At 42.3% G+C, this 20,466-nt stretch overlaps 1 long non-coding RNA gene across 1 annotated transcript in view; it reads left to right on the plus strand.

The window, feature by feature from the left end:
* The window catches only part of LOC141374663 (uncharacterized), a 54,554-nt gene that overhangs the window by 20,759 nt on the left and 13,329 nt on the right, over nt 1–20,466 (plus strand). The window contains exon 2 of the long non-coding RNA XR_012381736.1: nt 3,395–3,573. This is a non-coding gene — a long non-coding RNA (uncharacterized lncRNA). The remainder of the gene's footprint in view (nt 1–3,394; nt 3,574–20,466) is intronic.

Below are 20,466 nucleotides of genomic sequence, written 5' to 3' on the forward strand. Positions count from 1 at the left end.
TTCTCCGGGAACCCACCAAACTCCTTTCTGCTTCAGGGCCTTTGAACATGCAGTTATGCCTGGAATATTCTCCCCCACACTCCTAGACCTTTAGGGCTAAAGCAAATGTTACTGACTCAAGAAGCCTTCCTTTTCCACCCCAGACTAGATTTGATTCCTTTACACTGGCCACAAATTCCCATTTCTCATCCAATACTAATTTAGAATCACAGTGCTGCCTTAATAAGATAAAAGGCGAGGTTTGCTCTTTCCACTTCATCTCATTTGCAAAACTACTTCCAAGCTCAGTGTAAGTCTGTGAGTGAACGCAAACACCAACCTGCTGAGCCTGCCTGCTCCTGGTCCCTGGCGGCCCTTGCGCATCAGGGTCCAGCCACCCTCCCCAACACTGTCACAAAACTCATAGAAATGAACATAAAACACATAGAAAATTACCTGCTTCTGCACAGTTTGGAACTTGGGGATGTAGAAATTCTCTAGATTCCTTCCTGATTCACTTGGTTTGTAACTGGCTTTGTTGGTGCCCACTGCATGGCAATTTTGAAATCTGAGAGCAGTGACCTCAACCATGAAACACAAACTCAACACAATTCCCGCCTGGAGCTTATGGGTTCTTCTCTAAAACCCACAAGCTCTGCTTCCCAGCTTCGCCTGGGGTCTGTCTATAAATTACTTTTATAGGAATGTTATCACATAATTGAAAACTAATAAATACCTCCTGTTTTTGTAATCTTGCTGTGAATGAGCTTCTATATGCTGCCTCTCCCATTGTCTTCCAAGCTACCCAAACACTTTAATACCCCTTCTAGATCTTTCCCATAGTCACCTCTTAGCTTAAGAACATGGAACATGCTCCACATAAAATAATGTCACTACCAGATTATTCCTATATTTCAGCTACAGGGAGCTAATGGTTCACTGGGCCAAACAAATGTGAATAACATGTGGATTTTATTTGTTGAACTCTTATCAACAGGAAAACTGCTGCTTCCTTATGGTTTCTATAAGGTCTCTAATGCCTTTCATACAGGACTGCTTTCATATGCATAAGATATCAACTGCTCCTCAAATGTATTATTTTAATTGAGATGTAATTGACATATAACATTGTGTAAGTTTAAGGTGTATAATGTGTTGATTTGATATATTTATACATCGCAGTATGATTACCACTATGGTGTTAGCTAACACCACTATCACGTCCCATAAATACCATTTTTGTGGTGAGAACAATTAAGATCTTGTCTCTTAGCGGATGGACTCTGAAAAACAAACTGAGGGTTCTAGAGGGGAGGGGGGTGGGAGGATGGGTTAGCCTGGTGATGGGTATTAAAGAGGGCACGTTCTGCGTGGAGCACTGGGTGTTATGCACAAACAATGAATCATGGAACACTACATCCAAAACTAATGATGTAATGTATGGTGATTAACATAACAATAAAAAATTTAAAAAAAGATCTTGTCTCTTAGCAACTTTGATGTTTATAAGACAGTATTGTTGTCTATAATCACTATGCTGTGCATTAGATCTACAGGACTTCACTATTTACTAGTTGCAAGTTTGCAACCCCAAACATCTGTCCAATTCCCCCACCACCCCCAGCTCCTAGTAGCTACAGTTCTAGTATCAGTTTTTGAGTTCAGCTTTTTTAGATTCCATATATAAGTGAGATCATACAGCATTTATCTTTCTCTGTCTGCCTTACCTCACTTAGCATAATGCCCTCAAGGTCCATCCATGTTGTCATAAATGGCAGGATTTCCTTCCTTCTCAAGGCTGAGTAATGCCCCATTGTGTATATATACCACATCTTCTTTATCCATTTTGACGGACACTAGGTTGTTTCTATATTTTGGCTATTGTGAATAATGCTGCAATAAACGTGGGAGTTCAGATATCTTTTCAAGATCTTGTTTTTATTTCCTTTGGATATATACCCAGAATTGGAATTGCTAGATCATATGTTCTTCCAACTTTGCAAAATGCTTTGCTCTTTTAAGCATTTAAAGCTCTGACAGTTAGAAGATAGTCTCTGAGGCTGGGCTCCCCCTCCTATCTGAGTGGCTGCAGAACACACCTGTCCTCCCTTGAAGCCCTCCTGTGCTGCTCTGGGGGTAGCAGAGAAGTAGGAAAGGTGACATGTGGTCATCCCAGCTCATTGTTCACGGGGTGTGCCCAGGCATGTAGAATGCCATCATTATTCACAGGGACCACTGGAGCAGTCTCCAGTGGAGTAGCCTCCTGTTTCTGGTCTCTCTCCAACCATCCAGGTCTCCTCGGTTGCCAGAACAAATTGTCAGAGACTAAATCTGACCATACTACTCCCTGTCTAGAATCCTTTGGGGCCCCCATTGTGTGTAGGATAAAGTGGGAGATCTTTAGCTGGGAGAGCAGAAGTACCAGGGCCCAGCCTTGCTTGCTCTTCCACCCTGGTCTCTGGACTATCCCTGACTTTTCCTTACATCTCTCCCAGCTGCTTCTAGTGACCCCACCGGCCAGGCCGGCCGTCCCCCCACAATGTTGCTGGTGCTGTTTCCTTCCTGTTACATATCTTCTCATTCCCTTTCTCTGCCTACATAACTGCATACTCATCCTTCAGGGTCCAAATGTGCTGGGTGTTCCCCTAGGGGAAGAGAGAAACCCATCAAGGTGAGAATGAGACAGTGGGCAGAAGCCTTGGGCAGGGGACAGAAGAGACAATGAGGCAGGCCCAGGGGCAGGCCCTACCTGCTACCTCCTGCAGTGTAAGTTAAGGGTGTATTAGTCTGCTAGGGCTGCTGTAACAAAGTGGCACAGATTGGGTGGCTCACACAGCGGAAATGAACTTTCTCATGGTCCTGGAGGCTTGGAAGTCTGAGATTTAGGTGTCAGCAGGTTTGCTTTCTTCTGAGGCCTCTGCCTTGGTTTGTCGATGGCTGCCTTCTTCCTGTGTCTTCACAAGGACTTCCTTCTGTGCTGTGTCCAAATTTCCCCTTTTTACGAGGACACCAGTCATCCTGGATTAGGGCCCAATCTAATGACCTCATTTTAACTTAATCACCACTGCAAAAACTATCTCCAAATAAGGTTGTATTCTGAAGTACTGGGGCTTAGGGCTTCAACATACAGGTTTTGGGAGAGGGACACAATTCAGCCCATAGTGGGGTAGAAGGGGGAGTCCTTTATCCTCCCTGCTCTCAATTTAATCTCTTCATCTATAACATGGGGAGTGGGGTAGTTTAAAAGGTAATCTTGTATATCCTTTACAGCTCTAGATTTTTCTGTTTCAAAATCAGGCAACATGAAATAAGAGGAATTGGATGCTTGTGTTTTCTCAACAGAAAACAAACCAGGGGTTTCAGACCTTGAATGATCTGTTTAAGTGTCTGAATCCTCCCTCTGCTTTTCTTGCAGGCATGCATCACTAGAGAGAATCGGTGTAAAGAAGAAAATGAGTGTGCCTGCCACCTACTCTCCCCTCTCTTGTGGGAAAGTTGGAGGAGGGAGCCAGAGAAGGGAAGTGAAAATGCCCAGACTTTTAAGTGTTCCACAAGGCGTGAGAACAAGCACGGGATGGCTCGGAGAGACAGAGAGTGAGTAGAAGGGGAAGAACAGCACTAGTGAGTTTGTCTGTGTCCTAAAAGGATAAGAAAAGCCACTGGAGGTCCACGGTGGCCAGAGAAGAAAGCAGCCACTCAGGAGAGGCTGGAGTCTTCTCCTTTACACCCTCCAGTCTTCCACACGCCATTAGTACATGCCCATGTTACCAAGAGAGGTTCTCCCTCTTACTGCTTGGGGATACTCCAAGGGGTGCCCAGTGTCACAGGCTCCTGGCTGTGGCCATCTTCTTTTGGGATTCCCTGGGTCCTCCTAGCCAGATGTCTGCTCTAGGGAATGTTGGGCATGGATCTCAGGACTGTGATGGTGTGTACTTTGAGACAGAAAATACCTAACATTGCTAAAAAAAATATTTAGGTGTATTTACTTTTGAACCACTTGCCAGCATGTTCTGGAGGATTGGAAGGCAGAATAACTTGGTGAATTTGGAGACAGATAGACCTCTTCTTCCAATTTCGGGTCCATCCACAGAGATAGTCTCTTTGCAGTGGCCCAGGGATTGAGACCTTTGCCCTAAAACCTATGCATTCTGTTAGAAACAGTATTTACATGGCCATTGTCATGTAGATGGTGCTTATTGATTTTCATTTCTTCAAGCACGTGTGTGGACATAGCACATGAGTGCTCAGTCATGGTTATGGCAAAAGAACAACTATGTTGGCACCACATAGAGCCCCTGATTCCTCGTCTCGAATGCTGCTTCCTCTACCAGGGACACTGTCCTTTATCTACCCACTCCTAGTCCACTTTTGAATCTCAGGCTCCAGTGGGAACCTCACAGACCCTTTCTCAGTGTTGGGTGGGACGCTCTGACCCCATGACTCTCCTTGGTAGAGTTACAGTTGATTTCTACTATGTCTCACGAGCAATACTTCTACCTGGTGACCCAGCCATTCTTAGTTCGCTTGAGTTAAAATAGGCATAATGACAAACAAAAGACTAACAAACCAGATTCTCTGTCAACCCAGAGTAGATCTCTACCCACTAATCCATTTAGGGAGATGACCGGATGGTCAGGCAAAATTCTTAATCATTGATGTCACCAATTAGGAATAACTTATCTGCTGTGTACTTCTCTGGCAACACATTTAACCTGTCTCTGTCAGGTGAGTCCGCTGCGCATTTCAGATGATATCCCAAACTGTTAAAATATTATTTTTTCAAGAGGATATAACTATATCTCTCATATAGGTATAAAAATAACACTTGTCAAGTGTTGTACTTTACTCATTGATAATGTAAGATAACAATTTATTATAATAATGTTGCCCTAATAATAATAATGTGATGAGTCAGATGTTTCTTTCAAGTGGTTCACAGGTGAATTCAAAGTATCATGCATGCATAGGCAGAGAAAAGATGTTGAAATTAACTTAGTTGCAAAAATGGCATATCCCCAGGGCAATAATTACATTCCATTGAACACAATTAGTTTCTATTTCTATAGACAAGAGTCATTTTCATCATTATCTATTTTCTACAATTTACAGAGTAAAACAGCTCAGAGGCAGTGAAAAGCAGGGATAACTTAGAAGTGTTCACTGTACAGGGCAGTGAGTAATCCTGTCTATTTTCCATTTCATTCATACTTTTTCTGATGTTCCAGTATGCCTTAACAATATCTCATTTGGCAAGAGTACTTCTGACCACTACTCATGCAACGCTGTAATATGTTGGACCCCAGGGAGGGTTTGCCCTCAATGTCCAATTCTCACATTTTTTTTTAAATATTTATTTATTTGAGAGAGGGAGAGAGAGCTTGTGTGTGCAAGGGTGAGCACAGTGGGGGTGGAAGGGCAGAGGGAGACAGAGAGAGAGAATCTCCAGCAGACTCCCTGCTAAGTGAGGAGCCCGTCGTGAGGCTCTATCCCAGGACCCCAAGATCATGACCTGAGCCAAAATCAAGAGTCGAACGCTTAACCAACTGAGCCACCCAGATGCCCCTCACCTGGTTTTTTAGTGAAATAGCTCTCCCTGTTTTTTTGAATCCTTGTCTTTCTAGTTCATGTACTATAGGCCAATCTATTGAGAGTCCACCAAATTGTAGTCAAAATCACCTCTCCCTGCAACACCGGACCATCATCCTTGCTCCAAGTTATCACATTCCCATTTTCCATGAATGGGAAAAATACAAAACGATCTCTGTAGGTCTTCCCAGTTATGCTTGAATTGAGAAACCAACATGATTCAGGTTACCAAGTTGGAGCTTTTTATTGCAAAAAAAAAATTCAATATACACAATAAGAAGAAAATCAGAAAAAAATTCTTTTAGTAATTAGAACGTATAAAGATTAGAGGACTCAGTGTTTTTGTGTGAGGAGAAAATAGTGTGAAGACTAGACAATGTGATTCTTAACATTCCTTGTTAACCATTTGTTTATTTCTTTGCATAAAAAAAGAGCAGCTGCCATTTATCTCATCCATGTGCCAGGCTCTCTGCTAGGAATTCCTATAAGCATTATACTTAACCTTTGTATGATGCCAGAAGAAAAATATTATTATTCACATCTTGCAAATGAAAAAACAAAACAAAACAAAATCCATGGTTTAAAGAAGCTGAAAGTTTTGCCCAGAGTCATAATTAAAAAGTGGTGGGTCCCGAGTTAGTGTAATTCCAAAGCACATCTTTTTCTTCACGCCCTTCAGTAAATGCTTGCAGAATGAATCCTCCGCTTCCCATCTGGCAGAGTGAGAGGCAACTGCCTTTCTTACTGGAATCTAGAAGCTGCTGCACATGATTATTAGTCCAAGGAATCTGTGCCTCAAGCAGAAGCAGATCTTCCAGCTGATTACTCACAGCAGAGAGGATCTGGCGTATGGTCAGGCAGGGACCAGAAAGAACACACCAAACCCTGAGAATTTACAGTGAGAAAGTGGCTACCAAAGCGTGAGCATAGAACCTTGGGAGATTCTACCACTTGCCTTACGAACTCCCAGTTTGGTGGAGCTTGGAGCTCCTCCAGAAGGAGCCCAATTATCATAGGTGGACTTTATGTTGCTAGAGTTGATGTTTCAGAGAGAAACACTCTAATGGGCCTTCACAAATTTGATGGGCCTCCTGTTCAGTCTACAGCTCTGTCCCTAAGTTTGAACTCCAAAGTACTGGTTACTTTAAGGAGGAGGAAAGGGAAACATTTGGAGGCACAGAGTATCCAGAGTCAGAAGGAATCCAATGCTGAATTTTGAAAAATTGGTATATATGCAGAAGGTAACCTGAAGTTAAAACAAAGCAACCAAAAAGTCTCAACAAAACAAAAAGCTGGTGTTTTACAAAGATAAACAAAATTGACAAATGCTTAACTAGACTAAGAAAAAAACAGAAAACACTGAAATAAATAAATTCAGAAATGAAATAGGAGGCATTACATGGGGGCTCAGTCAGTTCAGTGTCTGACTCTTGGTTTTGGCTCAGGTCATGATCTCAGGGTTTTGGGATCAAGCCCTGAGTTGGGCTTCACACTCAGCATGGAGTCTGCTTGGGATTCTCTCCCTTTCCCTCTCCTTCCTTCTTGGGCCCCTCCCTGCTCACTCACTCTCAAATAAATAAAGGAAATCTTAAAAAAAAGAAATAGGAGGCATTATAACTGATGCCAGAAAAAAAGGATCATAAAAGACTACTCTGAATGAATATAGGCAATAAAATGGACAATGTAGAAGAAATGGATAAATTCCTAAAAACATACAGTCTACTAAGACTAAATCATGAAGAAAATTCTTACAAACTATATACCTAATAAAGCAAAAAGCAAAACAAAAAACAAAACAAAACAAAAACAAAAAAACAAAAAACAAAACAAAACAACCCAAATAACCTGATTAAGAAATGGGATAAGGACATTTCTCTAAAGAAGGCATATGAATAGCCAATAGGTATATATATTAAAAAAATTCTCAACAACACTAACTGCCCATGCCATTCATCTGTTTAAAAGTCTTTCTAAGACCTCCTCCCAAGATCCAGTCCAAAATTCCTCATGAGGCTGAAAATCCTGTGACTTGTACTGCTTCCTTCTTGTCCCTCTGCCACCTGTTCCAAATTTCCTATTACAGTTCCCGCCGAATGTCCTAAACTTTCACTTCTGTGTTCATACATACAGGCTGCCTGAAAATGTTCTTTCCCCTCCTCCTGCACTTGGGAAACTGGTTTTCATCCATCTGGATTCCAATCAAGATGATTTCTCTGTGAAGCTTCCCACTTGATAGCTGGAAAGAAATAAGCACCTGTAAAGGTATAGATTTAAATGAGAAATCAGGAGGTTCATTCATGATCTCTCACTTTTTTGACAACTAAATAAATCTTCGTTTTATATATGTAAACTGAGGTATAGGAAACAAATCTTACAAACTCAAAGGTTGCATTGCTACATAGAGCCTATGTTGGCATGTGAACCTTGAAAACACAGGTTTTGAGCCTCTCTTAACTAATTTGAAAGTGAGGAAGAAAGAAAGGTATGCTGGTCCAGTGTGTGTCCATCGCAGGCATGCCGCAGCTAGATTCTCCCAGCACCCACGGAGCCAGCAGCCGTGGTTCAGACGGGAGAAGGGGCAGGGGCGGGGGCTGCTCGGCCCCACGCGGCTACAACAGGGGCAGTCGCCTGGAGTCCCCTTGGTCAGAAGTGCCCACACTTGGTTTATTGTTCTGCTGTGGACATCTTGAAATTCTTCACAACTTCATCCTTGGATTTGTGTTTTGTAAGTGAAGTCGGATGGGACGCGGGAGATGCGCCAGGCGGCAGCAGATGCATCTTGGGTCAGGCCATCCAGCGGTCTCAGGCACTTCACGACCTTGGAGGGACGATCGTTTCTGGGATCTGGGTCCACACTGGCAGCCGCGACAGGGGTGGCAGCAGTAGAAACAGCGATGGCTCCGCCTCGGGACAGCATGGAGGGATCCCTGTTCTTTTTATGTTATACTGGGATTAAATAATATCACTATTGTCTCATTACATTTTATGCATAATAAAATGTTATTACAGGAAAACCTTTATAGTTTTACATTTGTAACTCCACTCCTTTTCCTGTTTTTTGAAGAAGAGTACCTTATTTTAATTTTGCTCTGGGCCTCACGAATTATGTAGCCAGCCTCGAAGACAGGACTTGAAAGAAGGCAGAATATTTTAAATCTAAAAAATGCAGACAGAACAGCAAAGGATGCAGACGATAATATGAAAATGCAGTGATTTGGCAGAGGTTGGTTGGGAATCAGGAAACAGAAGTAAGAATTAAGTGTGTGAGGAAGGAAGACTGGTTCTTTAAAATGGTTATTAACATAATTTTAACAGTAGCGATAAATAAGTAGCAGGCTCAGGAAACAGCCTATGAAATGAAAGATGAGTGTCAAAAAAAGCCTGGTGTGTGACCCAGTAAGTTGCAAAACAATTTTTTTTAAATTGATTGCACTGAATTGAATGATGCCTAGCAGATAGGCAAGATGCGGTGCCAATAAGAATAGGCAACTCTTAGGAACCAGAGAACCTTGGAAAAGGAAGAAAGAAGGGTACATCTTTTGAAAAGCTGTATCGCTGGTTAAAGAGATGGCTGTGAGGAAAAAAGAAAAAAGGAACAATTTATTGTATGGCCAGTATTTGAATATCTAATCAAGGATTCTCAGTAGATTACTAAGGACAGTTGTATAGATATAGATCTCTACATATATGCAAAGATGAATATATAATTAAAGTTTAAATGATATATAACAGAGATGAATATACAATTAAAGATTAAATGAATTAAAGATATATTTAAAATTATAGATTTATATAATTTACATATATAAATCTGTAGTTTCTATGTAACCTATATATGGATAAACTATATAAATCCCTCTCTATATAAAATCTATAAAATTAAGGTTAATAAATTGCCCCAGATGACACAGATTTGGACTTGAACTTGGAATTTTTCTGGCTCAGAATCCTGTAGATTTTTCTACTCTACCATGTTGCTTTGCCTGCAATCTATCTTTTGAATCTGTTACAGAAATTTTGCAATTTGACTACATTGTTTTAAGACAGATTTTTGTAGTTTTGAAAAGTATAAATAAATAGAAGATATTAGCTCCTAACTGATTTATCTAAAGTAACCATAGTCTGAAATGTTGTTTTAAAAAGATGAGAAAGAACTCAACTTGCATTAAAAACTGAGAAGGCTGAATCAGATAATATTAGTTATACCACCAATGAAAAGGAAAGGAGAGAGAGAAGCCATATGAACGGACAACAAAAGAAAGAGCTCATCGGAAAAGCTGGGGAAAAGACAAGACCAGCACTGAGTTTGTGGCTTTCTACAGTTTATGAGATGGAAGGGGGCGGTCTTGAGAAACACTCTGCTGAGATTTTGTAAGCACAACTCCCCTTCCTGCCCCTCTTCTAGGCTGGACTTTTTGCAAAAGTTGTCTCAATGGGCCGTCTCCCTTTCTTTACCACTAATTCATTCTTCCAACTCCTCTCTATCTGGTTTTGTCTACAAAAATCTCTGCTCGTTTGAAGCTTCCAACAGTTTTCATAGCGTCAAATCCAATAAGTAATATTTTGCCTTCATCTTACTTTATATCATAGCAGTATTTGACAGGGCTGTCTACTTCTTTGTCTGGCTCTAGATGTTGCCAGCTTCTGTCATGCCACATCTCTACAATTTTTCACCTACTACTTATTGGCAGCTCTCTTTCTCTACCTAATTCTATCATGCTGGTGTCATTTTTCAGAACTGCATTTTGGAATTTCTTCTCTTCTTTAACCTGTTTCCATAATGGGTACTGTCTATTCCCACATCATTAAATACTATTTGTATGCCAATGATGCATAATTGTCATCTCTTCACAGTATTGATCAGATTTTGTAATGTATCAATTTATTTATTCTTATTACTTCCCCCCCTTCCATTAAAACATTAGCTCCAACAGTTCTAGGACTTTCTAAATTTGATCACTAAGAGGTTAGGTAAACAGGTTCAAGTTCTCAAAATTAGTAAGTGGCAGAGCCAGAAATGAAACACAGATCTTTCTAAGTCTACAGTTGTTGATGTATGTTAGTCTGTCTCTCATAAAATGAAAATTAGAGGGATTTCTAAGTCTGTCCAAAATAGAGTAGCTTAAAGTAGACTGACACTTCTGCCAAGAAAAATTTAAAAATCCAGATATAATGCAAAATAAACATCTTTTGAAGACATTGAAGAGATACCAACATAGCTAGGAATTAAGTGGTAGAAATTCGTGAGAGGAGTGAACCACAAAAAATCAGCCCAACGCTTGGTGGTTTTCCCTTCAAGGTATTTGTTGAAATCAATAATAGATAGAGGGGAAAAATGCTGAATAGACTGAAAATTCAGCAACTCTTCTTGGATCTATAAGAGAGGGGAGGACACAGGACAAACCACAGCTTCTAAGATTGGAAAGACAGGCAAATACAGGGAGTCACAGCTTACCAAAGACTCACAAGAGGAAACTGCCTTGGGAGCCAGTGGTGGGGTAGGAAAATCGGAACGGTGGCTGAATTGCTAGAGGCTCAGAGCAGAAAAGTCTGCGAGTTAAAAATTCTAGGGGGACCCAGTCATAATGGGGCTTCCACAATAATGTGAGATTTGCCTCCAGGAACTTGACCAGGTGCCCACTATAAATATCAGAGAAAAACTCCCTCATGCTTCTGGCCGGAGAAGAGGAAAAGGAACCAGAGCACTCTGTTCTTAACAAGGTTTGACCTCAGGGGAAACAATTAACCAGGGCCTAAACTGCTAAGGTATTATCAAACCGAACTGACCTGGGGAAGAGAAATACTGAACTCCAGCCCACTCTAGCCATCTTGTCCCACCTAAGTGGGTAAAAACATGGAGAAACACTTGTGAAGTTCATAGTCCAGAGGCATAGGTTTACTAAAAGGCAGACACCTAATCATAGGACTATAGGATGCTAGGAGGCCCTGACAATAGAACCAAACATGACCGTGATGTTTGAATTATCAGAGTGGGAATTTAAAACAATTGTGATTGGTATTCCAAGGGCTTTAGTGGATAAAGTAGATAGCATGCAAGAACAGATGGGCAATGTAAGCAGAGAGGTGGAAATCCTAAGAAAGAATCAAAAAGAAAGACTAGAGATCAAAAATGTTGTAACAGACATGAAGAATGTTTTTGATAGACTTATTAGTAGACTGGACATGACTGAGGAAAGAATCTCTGTGATAGAGGATATAGAGTAGAATCCTCAAAATAAAACAAAACAAAAAAGCACCCACACAAAACCCAACCCCCTTCCCCCCAAAAAACAAAGAGAATAAAGGCTAAAAAAAACAAACAAACTCAGAATGGAATATCCAAAGGTTGTGGGACATCTACAAAAATGTATAATATATGCTTAATGGGAATATGAGAAGGAGAAGAAAGAGAAGAAATACTAATAAAAGAAATACTAATAAAAAAGATTTCCCCAAATTAACATTAGATACCAAACCACAGATCCAAGAATTTCATAAAACACTGGACAGAATAAATGCTAAAACAACAACAATAACAACAAAAACACAAAACCACTCCCTCAAAAAAAAAAACCACCTCAAAAAACCCTACGCCTAGACATATCATTTTCAAACTATGGACAGTAAAAGACAAAGAAAAAATCCTGAAGGAAGCCAGAGGAAAAATCACTTTATTACAGATGGACAAAGACAACATTATATCTGACTTCTCATCAGAAACCATGCAAGTAAGAAGAGAGGGATGTGAATTATATGAAGTGTTGAGAGAAAAACCTCACCAACCTAGAATTCTGTGCCTTACAAAATTATCCCCCCAAAGTGAAGGAGAAATAAAGACTTTCAGACAAAAACTGAGAGTAGACTTGCTCTGCAAAAAAAATGTTAAAGGAATTTCTTTAAAAAGAGAAGGAAAATAATATAGGTCAGAAACTCAGATCTATTGATTTTTGGCCAGAAAGATTGCAAAATGTTGTCTTAATGATGACACTGACTCAAAAGCTCCACCCACTTGCCAGCAAAATAGCTCTGGGGCCTGCTGTCCCGCAGGAGGTCAATGATATGACCTTCATGTGTAGAAGGTGACTGCAGTCCAGTCATAGTGGGCAACGATGGGGCTAGTCACCAGAGACTGGGCGGAGAAGGATGGAGTCCCTGAAGCCATTTGCCTACTTCTCTCCCAGACAGTGGCTCTGGGGAACCCACTTGGACATTTCAGCTGCTACAACTCAGCTCAAATTTCTAACATCTGCCCAGCTGTGTGGTTGCCAGGGCCTGCAGCTGCCAGTTAGATGTAAACTTGAAAGGCTATGTGATCTCCAGATAAACAAAGCAAGATTTGTGGTAACAGCCCAAATCAGACAAATATTTGCCAGAGGAACTTCTTTTGAACTTCTCCTTGTCAGAAGATGGTTTGCTAGCATAACCTGACCCCTGCAGCCTTGCCCTCTACTTGGGATTTTGGGATAATTCATATTATTATCTTTTAAGATTTTATTTATTTATTTGTCAGAGAGACAGAGACAGAGGCAAGCAGAGGGAGAAGCCGGCTCCTTGCTTAGTCAAGCAAGGAGCCGAGCAAGGAGCCCAACGCAAGACCTGATCCCAGGACCCTGGGATCATGACTTGAGCTGAAGGCAGACACTTGACTGACTGAGCCACCCAGGTGTCCCAGAATAATTCATATTATTAAATAGGTTTTTGAAAGGCTCATTATGAGTCAACCAATGATCTTGTGACCCCAAAGCATGCTCTTTGAGGCTACTCTACAGGAAGACTAGTGTGTCTCCTGGGCAAGTGGGTGGTGGAGTTGTCTTTTCTGCTCTGGACAAACACACCTAGATGTTTTAGTTCTAGCACCCACCTCTTAGAAAGGATGTGAAAAACTGAAGCCTGGCCTAAGAACGTCTCAAGCAGTAAGATAGCTCAAATGGATGATATAATATAAACATGACCTCATCTCCTATGCCCACTACTTTACGGCTCATACATTATGGCTTTCCTGCAGCTGATAGAAAAGAATCTTCATCCTAAAAAGCTGTGGTTTTATTATTTAGATTATCATTAAGAAGAAGGAGAGGAAGAAAAAGAGAAGGAGAAAAGGAGGAGGAAGGGGAGGGGGAGGAGAAGGGGAAGGGAGGGGAGAAGAGGAAGAATTGGGACTTACTAGTACTCACTACATGTTATGCATTTTGAACGGATTATCTTATTCAGTCATTTAAACAATCTTATGAAGTAGGCGCTTATATTTCCCAGATTTTCAGAGGAGAAACTCAGGTCTAAAGAGGTTAGATAGCTTCCCCAAGGTCACACACATTTGGGAGGGATGGAGCTGGGACAGGTCTGGACAGTGTGACCCGAGACCCAGCTTCCTGCCCTGAGCTCATTCTAGTGGTCTGTATTTGCCCAGGATGCCAGTGTACAGGTGGTCTAGCCACCCGTGTTGATGGACCAGTACTGGATGAATGCACACTTAGTAATAAATAGACTTTCAACTTCTAGACTGTACCCCACTGGGGAAGGCCTAGGACCTAAAGCTTCAGCTAAGAGTTTTATTCACTCAAGGGTTTTTTTTGATAAGGTAAACTTCCAGGATGGTCGATGGGATCAAAGACATTAAATTAAATCTTCTATGCTTTCTGAATTGTTGTGTTAGTCCCAAGGAATTGGAACTTATATTCAGAACTGTATCCCCAAAACTCCACCAAAAAGTCTAATCACTACAGTAACTTATGGAATCCTGACCCTGAATCAGAGTTCTTGTGGGTTCTGGTCTTGGTTCTGGCAATAATTAACAGGTTGACTTTGGGGGAACTATTTAGTATCTTTGAATCCCAGTCCCCTCACCTATAAAATGAGAGGTTTATACTTCCTGATCTCGTAATAGAAGAAGATGAATACATTTAAATCGATGTCAAAACTACAAGGATGGTAATATTGCCATCCTAATTTGCCAACTGACTTGGGTGGGGTGGAAGAAATACAGATTACTCTTGGTGTAGTCAACATCCTCAGACTGATTTGCAGCTAAGTAAGAGAACTTTTCAGAGAAAGTGATGTTTAGTTGGGATCTGAGGAATGAGTTGTTAACTGGGTAAAGGAGAACAGCAAGGGTGAAGCCCAGAGGCAGGAGGGAGATGGCCATATAATTGATCATACAAATTGGGGCATGCTAATAATTATAGCAGGACCTTAGGCATAAGCCAAGAATGTGCCAGACCAGCCAAGATAAATGAACATCATAAACATAGGCTATGTTGAAATATTTGGCTTCATCCTATAAGAGATTTGAAAGCCCTGGTAGGTTTTTAAATTTTTTCCCTTTTCAATAGATTGTGTAGATTTATCAATTTTCTGTTTTTATTTTTTGACATATCATTAGCATATAGTAAAGTGTCAAATGTTCAGTTCATGCTTGATGGCTGTCGATCTACTTATCCACCCAGATAACCATCACCTGGATCATAATATAGAACATTTCCAGATCTGCACAGGACTCCCTCCTGCCCCTCACAGTCATTCCTGCCCCACCTCCAGGGGTAGCCACTTTCTTGACCTTAACTGAACTTCATCAAAATGAAGTCCTATAGGACTCTAATGGGGGTGGGGCATATGCAATCCATCTGGTTTGCATTTGGTGCCTTTGGAAAGATGGTGCTGATGGCAGCATGAAGAACAGATGGGAGGGGACAACCTGTGGCTGGGACATTGAGTTAGAGGCTCTTCAGATACCAGGGCAGAAGTAGTGGGGCCTGAATGGGGAGGGGTATGGAGAAGATGGAGAAGAGTGGCAGACAGAGGTGAAATCCACCAGACCAGGTGACTGACTGTGTGTGGTCTGGGGATGGAAAGGCCAAGTCTGAGCTCCTGGCTGCTGTCTTCCTCTGGGGAGTGGGGAAGCCATGTACTGAGCCGGAGAACCTGGAGAGGGGCCTTCAGAGAAAAATGATGAGCAGATTTGGGGCATGGAGCATGTTGAGCTTGAGATGCTTAGAGCCACCAAATGGAGAGGCTGTACAGATGATCAGGCATGTGGGTCTGAAGCAGAGAGGTGGGACAAGGGGAGGGTGCATGTTGATCATTCTGGGCAAATGGATGGTGTTATAGGCATGGGGGTACACCTGGAGAAAGAAATCAGAGTGTGGACAGGAACCCAGTGCTTATTGGGAGGTAGAAGAAGGTGGACCCACAAAGAGCCTGAGACAGACCCCAGAGGAGGGGGAGGACAACCAGGGAAAAATGAAACTGCAGAATCAAGAAGAGAGAGTGTTTCCTAGAGGCCGAGGGTGGGGGTAAACTTTTAGGAAGTTAGGGATCTTGTTAAGTAGCTATGAGACAAAAATTCTCCTTTTTCTACAAATTCTCTCCTGAGTAATGACTATTAAGCTCTTAATGGGAAATTTTGATTCATACTATTGGAGCAGGTCTGAAAAACATAAGAACCTCTCCAAGGTCTAAACCTACTCCTTTATAACCTTAAAACTCCTCACCACCCTGCCTGGGGGAGCTGGGGTGCCACAGGAGTGTTTCCTGCAGCCTTGGACAAAGTTCTCCCGAGGCAGGAGGAGTAATTCCTCTCAGCCAAGGGCTTCAGGGAACCCAGGCCCCTCCACTCCCTTCTACCTCTAGTATCCCTGAGGTCATCAGCTCCGATGTCCTGAGTGACCCGGGTCACTTTCCTTTTAGAAAAATTGAATAAAAAGAACAAAACAACAAAACAGACAAAGCACCCTGTGAGGTCATCAGGTATGGTCATAGTAGCAATTGTTCACTGACCATCTGTGCCGGGCTTGGCACTTCATATGCTTTGTCTTATTGTCACAATAGCCTTGTAAGTTAGGATTCCCATTTTCTGAGGTAGGAGCTGGGGCCCCTGGAGCTGCAGGGCTGGTTAGCTGTGTTGGAATCCATGTGGGGCTGACTGTAGAATGGGCCAGGCCTCTACCCCACTGCGGCTGCCCTTGAGAGTGACACCCTGGCTCCTAAGTGACAGATGAATATGCCGGGGTGAAGACGTGTTGTTTCATTTCAACCAACATGCATGCAGCCCCTTCTATGCCAGGGGTTTATTATGTCATCGGGGCTGGGAGTTCAGAGGAGAGCTCCTGGGTAGCCATATTGTAGTGTAGACAGAGAGACAACAAGCTAGTGGGCAAAGAAAAGAATTGCAGCTCATGATAAGTGTTCTGGAGGAATTAAGGGGATGGGATCAAAAGTGACCTGGGTGAAGGTCTGGAAAGGAGGTGGGATGTAGTAGAAGCCTAGGATGTAGCCCCCCTGGGTGCCACTCACTGTGTGGCCTCACCGCTGTCTCCTGTCTAAGGTTGGACTCATGACTTTGTCATAAAAATTCTTTGTTAAATGGACCCATCTGTGTCTGAACCAGATGAGCTGCATACACGAAACATGCTTGCACCCCCTGCCCCTCCCACCTCCAGAAGCTCAGGTGGAAAGTCACCCAGTCCACATCCTCCCGTTGTCATCTTACTCGTGATTTTGCCCACAGTTCTTCCCTGCGGGTCCCCCTGCTTCCAGTGTCTCCACATCAAGCTGTCTCTCTCTAACCTCACTCTGCTCATGGTGCTGCTGATCTGAGGGTTCCAGGATGTCTCACTGCATGCACACACCACTCTCGGGGCTCAGCATGCCCCTATGCCCAACACTGGGTCCTCGGCACTGTGGTCTTGGCTCCTTCCCCAGGCCTTTTGCCTCACAGTCTCCTCACCTTGGGAGAGGTCTTCCTCTGGATCATGGTGGGCTTGTGAAGGTGCCTCTGCTGGCCTTCCCTCCAACTCCTCTGAGTCTGTTCAGATTCAGCCTGTCCTACAGGAACTGACTTTTTGGTCCCCCCTCCTCCTTGGAACTGTCACTGGTAAGCATTCCTCTGAAATCTTAGAGTCACTTCTACTGTGTTATTAATTGAACACTTACCATGTACTGTCTTGTCTCCTTCCTTAAATAGACCCCCCTCCCTTGACAGATAATTGTCCCCTCTTTTAGTCATTAGCCAGTTACACACAGGACACATCATGGCACTGTGTCAAAAGAGGAACACTAATGAATCTGACAATCAGCAGGAAAAAAAATGCTCCCCAGAAAGTTATAAATTAACAACTAAGATGTGTATTAAGACGTTAAGAACATTTATAGAAGGAAGAACATAAGATGAGAACAGAAAGTAATAAAATAGGAAAAAATACACTAGAGAGGATAAATAAAACCAAAGTTCTTTTGAAAAGACTAATAAAAAGGATGCACTCTGGGCAAGATTGGCCAAGGGATAAATAGGTAGCTCTTGATGGTTCTTAATCCAAATGCCATCCAGATGTTGGGCTTAATTTATCAAAACAATTCTGAAATCCCTAAAAGACATTCCTATCTGAACCTGCTGGGTCATTAACATTTACTTAGCGCTCCTCTCTAGACCTTTCCTCCCATTGCCCTGGGGTCTTGAGCCCCTAAATCTACTGTGCTGAAGAGGAGGAGGAGGAGGAGAAAGTGAGCAGAGGACTGGAGCATGTTAAGCTCCATGCTTTCCTGGAATCAGAGATCTTAAGCAACTTGGAAGATAGAGATGCCATCCCTGAGTTCCTAAGTGACCACAGATCATTAGAGATCAGAGGAGAGCCAAACAACACTCAAGCGAGGATGTAATTCAACCCCTACTTGAAGATAAATGTGCAGCATCTGAGGAGGTGACTCCCTGAATCTCACCTTGAGGGCATGCTCAATTCGTGCCTTGGAAAGAGGAAACCAAGACCAGATTTACAAAGCCTGCCACCGAGCTGAGCTAATTAGCCCAGCTGGCTGAGCCATTGCACCAGAGTTTCAAAGCTCTGATATTTAAATGAGTCTTATATTAGGGGCTCAAGGACAAGCTTTATCAAGCATTTATTGGCTTACTGTGAGCATCTATTTCAGGACTGATGGAAATGTTTCTAAGTTTGTTTAAAAAATAAAACAGACAGAATCATCAGGAAAGATAAAGACCATACAAGGCACTTGGAAGTGGGTAACACATGAGAGAGAAATTTAGCTGAGGCCCTTGCTCTCCCTCTGTCTGCCCATCCAAGGGGCCATCCCCGAGGGCAGAGAGGAAAGGCCGTTCTGAGGGTTCAACACTAATGAGGGCCAGTCCTCTTTCACTGGAACCAGGACATTTTGCAATTCCGCAGACATCTGCTGGGAACCTGATATGTGTCAGGCCCTGGGCTGGGGATCTGGGGACACTAGATGAATTAGATATCAGTCCTGCCCTTGAGGAACCCATAGGTTATCTCGGAAGACAGTCACCCGAACACAAATGTAGGGCCCAGAGTGGTAACAGGTACAAGGTACACAGAGGTCCTTCCGATTGAATGAATGAAGGAGTAAATGAATGAATGTGGATGCTAATGATATGCACGAGGTGCTCGCTAGCTTTAAGTTCTCTGGTTGTTCTTTGCTACCAAAGGCATGTTGGATAAGATGGGCAGAATGACTATCACCCATGACACTTTGAAGAGTGAAAAGGACACCGTGAGTAATTGTACAAGAACAGTAAGAGTGAACTGAGACTGTCCTAAGCAAACAGGGCTATCTAGTAATCTTAATTATGGGACAGTGAAAATACAGGGAAGCATAGCATATGAAGGATATTCATCTTCCACTCATTCTTTTTTGTTTTAAAAACAAAACCTTTGTGGTAAAACCTACATAACGTAAAACTCACCATCGTAACCATTGTTACATGTGAGACCAGTAGTGTTAAGCACACTCACATAGTTGTGCATAAAATCTCCCAAACTTTTCATCTTGCAGAGACTAACACTGCATACCTATTAAGCAACAACTCCCCATCCCTCCTTCCCTTCAGCCCCTGGTGACCACCATTCCACCTTCTCTATCTATGCATTTGTCTACTCTAGGTACCTCCTATCATACAGTATTATTCTTTTGTGTGACTGACTTATTTCACTTTGCATAATGTCCTCAAGGCTCTTCTACTCATTCTCGATAGACATTGTCACTACATCAAATTCACACTTGCAATGATATCACTGAGAACTAAACACTACGTAAGTCACGACATCATGCCATTGGCAGCTGATAAAATTTAGTTTGAGCTTTCCTCGTCTCTTTTTTTTTTCTTTTATTTGCATTGAGTTAGCTACACTTCAGAATTCTTAGACTCTTGAAGTGAGGTTCCACTGTGGAAAAACACGAATTGTACAACACTCTGTGTGTTACAGTCTGGAAGCTGCTCAGACAATGGCCAGGCCAAGGCTCACTGGGGCTGCCATGTTGGGCCCATTGACATGTTTTTGTTTCTATGGTGTTTAGTTTGTGGGGGATTTTGTTTGTTCAGAGACTTATGTTGAGGGCTCATGGCTATTTCATGAGTCTTTGCAATGCTTAACTTTCTTATGGCTTGTATAACTATGTTTCATTTGGAAGACCAAGGAGGAACTTCAGGGTGAATGGACAGCTCCAGCTCCTGAGTTCACTGCTACTTACCCTGAAGTCGCAGACTGGTCTGAAAGCGTGCAGGTGCCCTCAGTGCCTATTCAGCAGTTCCCTACTGAAGACTGGAGCGCCCAGCCAGCCACTGAAGACTGGTCTGCAGCTCCCACTGCTCAGGCCACTGAATGGGTAGGAACAACCACTGAGTGGTCTTAAGCTGGTCTTCCACAAAGGCAAACAAAATGGAAATAGAAATGGAAAAGGTTGACAGAAAATAAACAGTTTGTATATTAAAAAAAAAAGGAAGCGTGTTGTTTCAAAGAGCGAATCATAAAGTAGTATTACAGAGGCAAACAGATAATTAGATTTATAAGTCTATAAAGCTGCAATTCAAACTATAACAGTATCTAACTCTAGGGAATAGAGTTTTTGAAAAACCCCATATCATTTTATACTGTATTT

Source organism: Callorhinus ursinus, unplaced genomic scaffold (assembly GCF_003265705.2).
Source record: "Callorhinus ursinus isolate GAN/ISIS: 27379988/994484 unplaced genomic scaffold, GSC_fseal_2.0 scaffold20, whole genome shotgun sequence".
NCBI lineage: Eukaryota > Metazoa > Chordata > Mammalia > Carnivora > Otariidae > Callorhinus > Callorhinus ursinus.